General features: G+C 36.5%; 1 pseudogene; it reads right to left on the bottom strand.

Annotated features, from left to right (window-relative positions):
* Positions 1–2,993: 2,993 nt before the first annotated feature.
* On the bottom strand, positions 2,994–4,313 carry LOC123607548 (annotated as a pseudogene).
* Positions 4,314–4,601: the final 288 nt, after the last annotated feature.

Genomic DNA, 4,601 nt, shown 5'->3' with positions numbered 1-4,601 from the left:
ATTCTATTAAATGTGTTGCCAGATGTAAGTACTCAAATTTAATTTTACCTAATGTATCACGAATGCTATCTTTTTAGAACAGTGGTCCTCAAACTCTAGCATGCAGTAAAATGACACAGAGGACTTGTTAAAACACAGATTGCTGGGTCTTGTTTCAGACTTTACCACCTCAGTACATAAGAGGTGGGCCCACGAAATTACATTTCTAGGAATTCCCTAAGTGATATAGGTGTTACAGCTGATGCTGGTGAGGGACTCATTGCTTTAGAATAATGATTTATACCTGTTTCTTTCTCAAGGTTCTAGAGTATGAGAGAACAATAAAATTAACATTTGCCTTTAGCAAAACATGTTGGAAGGTCCATCCTGAACAAAATATTGAGGCATTTCCTTGTCACATAATGGAAAACTTTAGCTGCAACCAGCCTTGCCAGCTGTTTAAAATAAATTCATTCAGCTGCCCATATTCATAGAAAGAAATCTTTCCTGGAACTATCATCACTAACAACACATGTAGAGAAAAATCACATTTGCCTAATTATATCAATTTTCTGGAATGAAGTAAAAGTCTCACAGAAGTAACAAATACCAGTTGTTCCAACTTAAGAACAAAATATAAATTGCTTGTTTTTTAAAAACAAAAAGTATAACGGATTAAGTTTAGAGAATTCTATGGCACGTTAGTTTATTAAATATTTTTAAATTGCATTGTACTGCAATCATTAATGTGATCAGACTTTTAAAAACTAACGTGTTTCCAGCAATTTTGAAAACATAGTTTTATAAATATACTTAGTACACATTGACATTAACAATGAATGTATCTATATTTCTCTATCATGGCTATAAAACATGAAGGAAATATCTTGTCTTTAAATCCTTAAGTTCTTTTTTTTAATTTTTTTTAATGTTTATTTATTGTAGAGACAGTGAGACAGCACATGCAGGGAAGGGGCAGAGAGAGCCTGAGACAGAACCTGAAGCAGGCTACAGGCTCTGAGCTTTCAGCAGAGACTGACGCAGGGCTCGAACCCACAAACCCTAACATCATGACCTGAGCTGAAGTCGGACACTCAACCGACTGAGTCACCCAGGCACCTCCTTAAGTTCTTTAAGCATTAGATGATACATAAAATATTATGACCTTTGTAAGACATCAATATTTAGTAACAGTATACAGAATTTCAAGTATGTCTACATGTATATGCCCAGTTCCAGAAAACACATGTAATGATTACAAAGTGATGAATATATATTATTCATCCATAGGGATGAATTAATTGCTATGAAATTTTAATGCACAATTCTACAATATGCTTTGAAAGACAAAATGACTGAAGAAAATAAGAACTGAGGAATTACTATGTGAGAACAGAGACCCTAATCATATGTGACAAAGTTCTTTGTAATTTTGTTTTATTATTTAATGTAATATTCTGTCAGAAATAGGATTACATATGTTCATATCAGCACATAAAAATGGACTTTGGGCAATATCATTGATTTGAAATTCATCAGAAATGTGAATCATGAACTCCCAATTACTTTCCTCATAGCATAGCATATCAACATTGTATATGATTTATAATCTTTATTACTATCTGTAGGAGGAGACACAATAGCCTGTGATGACATACTCTGTTCTCAGTATTGCTAGTGTCAGTGGTAGAGATGCATTATGAGTATATTTGAAAAATTGTATCTGAATTAAATATCTTTACATTATCTTAACTAAGATTTCTCTTGATAATGGGAGGAAACATTTAAACAAATCTCTTCCTTAAGATAGTTGCACATTTATGTCTTCTCTTTATCAAAATTAATTAAGAAAGGATAAACTATAATTTATTGTCCTCTAAGATTATGGCATACTAAGTAAAACAAAATTAAGTGTATATAGATAAGTGTTACTAAACTTGATACTACCTATTTCATTTAAATAAAAAAATACAGAGAGTATTAATTATCTGCCCCTAGTATTATCACTTACTCTGTGTTTTGACCTGAGAAATGTTAAGAAAATGAAATTTTTTGCATGGTAACCATCTTGACAAGTATCTGGACTTACTCTGTGAAGGAAAATGAAGCATTTAGGGTAGGTGATTTTTTGTCTTGTTTTCTAGATGGTCAACAGAGAAGAAAAATAATACAAATTGTATAGTTGTTATGTGGCAGGAATTCTACAGTCTTTTAAAGAAGCCAAACATCTTTAATTTTACTATGTGTTGGCAAATACAATTCAGAGTTAGCATCTGGGGAACTGTGATTGACCATTGAGGAAATGAGATAGATTCACCTGCTTTACGAGTTTTCTTAGTCCTACAGCCAGCATCCCTTTTCTAAATAATGAAAGAGACCTTTTTGACCAAATGTTTTCTAAAATATATTTATTTGTCATACAATATTTTGATAAAAATTTTAAAAGAAATAAAAAAAATACTTTTTGTCTATTCAAGATCCATTTGGGATAGATCCCAAATTTAAGGTTAATGATACAGAGTACTTTGCTTGACACACCAGGACCCTTCATTTTTAAGTTCATGCCTTAGGATCTCTGATCATCTATTTTTGTTTTTCAAAAAGGAAAAAAACAAAAAAAAAGACCTCTCCCCCCCACAATGCTACTGTTAACTACATGTGTTTCTATGTCAAATTACCTTCAAGTGATATTTTTATTCTATTTTCTCGTTAAACTTTTATTTTAATGGGTCTAAAAATTCTGTGACAGATTTTTGGTCAAGTTGTTTCCATTAAAAAGTACTGATTTTAAAAACTAATAACTTAAAACTGCACACACACACACACACACACACACACACACACGCACAAATGGTCCATAAAACATTCTCCTTTCTTCTGGAGGCTTTACAATGAATTGTTATCATCAACCAGTCTTTCACTATTAAACTTAAAGGTCCAATTGACACAAACAGTTGTGAGACCTTTCCTCTACCACTGATTAAGACTGGGGTGGCAGGTCCTGGGAGTGATGTTCATTTAGCCTTCTGAGCTTTCTGGAAGGACTTGGTGTCCCTACCAGCTCCGCTACCTTCTTGTCCACTGCTTTGATGACACCCACACCAATCTTCTGTCTCATGCCATGAACAGCAAAACAGCCTGGAGGAGGATAGTCAGAGAAGCTCTCAACACACATAGGCTTGTCAGGAACCATATCAATGATGGCAGAATCACCAGATTTCAAGAACTTGGGGCCATCTTCCAGCATTTTGCCAGAATAACAGTCTTCTCCTTTCTCTCAGTGAATCTGCAGGCAATGTGAGCTGTGTGACCAACCAGCACAGGTGCATATCCAGCACTGATTTGGCCTGGATGGTTCAGTATAATCACCTGAGTCATGAAGCCAGCTGCTTCCACTGGTGGGTCATTTTTGCTGTCACCAGCCACATCACCTTGGCAAACATCTTTGACAGATACGTTCTTGACATTGAAGCCAACATTGTCCCCCCAGGAAAAGGCTCACTCAAAGCTTCATGGTACACTTCAACAGACTTTACTTCAGTTGTAACACTGACTGGTGGAAAGGTGACCACCATGCCAGGTTTAAGAATGCCAGTCTCCACCAGGCCCATAGGGAGAGTACCAATACCACCAATTTTGTAGGCATCCTGGAGGAGCAGACACAAGGGCTTGTCAGATGGATGAGTTGGTGGCAGAATGCAATCCAGGTTCAAGCAGTGTGGTTCCATTGGCATTGCAGTCTTCACAGTTAACTTTCCATCCCTTGAACCAAGGTGTGTTTGCACTTGGCTCCAGCATGTTGTCACCATTGCAACCAGAGAATGGCACAAATGCTACTGTGTCAGGGTTGTAGCCAATTTTCTTGTAGGTGCTGACTTCCTTAACAATTTCCTCATATCTCTTCCGGCTGTAGGGTAGCTCAGTGGAATCTGTTTTGTTAACACCAACAATAAGTTGTTTTACACCCAGCATGTAAGCCAGAAGGGCATGCTCATGGGTCTACCCTTTCTTGGAGAACCTGCTTCAAATTCACCAACACCAGCAGCAACCATCAGGATGGCACAGTCAGCCTGAGATGTGCCTGTAATCATATTTTTGATAAAGTCTCTGTGTCCTGGGGCATCAGTGATGGTCACATAATACTGGTCTTGAATTTCCACAGGGAGATATAAATGGTGACATTATGTTCACAATGTAACCTCCTTCTCAATTTTTTTGATAGTGTTTTTGACAGTCCCACCACATTTGTAGATTAGATAACCAGTAGTGGAAGAGTTGCCTGAATCTATATGTCCAATGATGATGATGTTCATGCAAGTCTTTTCCTTTCCCATTATGGTTTAGGTTTAGTGGAGGTTTTCATAACACCTGTGTTGTGGCAGCAAACCTGTTGCAAAAAAGCTCAAATAATATTTTTAAATTCTTTGATATCAATAGATTTTTTAATTAATTTTTTAATGTTTATTTTTGAGAGAGAGAGAAACATGAGCACGAGTGGGGAAGGGGAAGAGAGAAAGGGAGACACAAAGTCAGAAGCAGGCTCCAGGCTCTGAGCAGTCATCACAGAGTCTGACGTGAAGCTTGAACACACGAACCTTGAGATCCTGATCTAAGCCAAAGTT

This window comes from Leopardus geoffroyi, chromosome A1, assembly GCF_018350155.1.
Source record: "Leopardus geoffroyi isolate Oge1 chromosome A1, O.geoffroyi_Oge1_pat1.0, whole genome shotgun sequence".
Classification (NCBI taxonomy): Eukaryota; Metazoa; Chordata; class Mammalia; order Carnivora; family Felidae; genus Leopardus; species Leopardus geoffroyi.
This window is presented reverse-complemented; position numbering and strand designations above follow the sequence as displayed.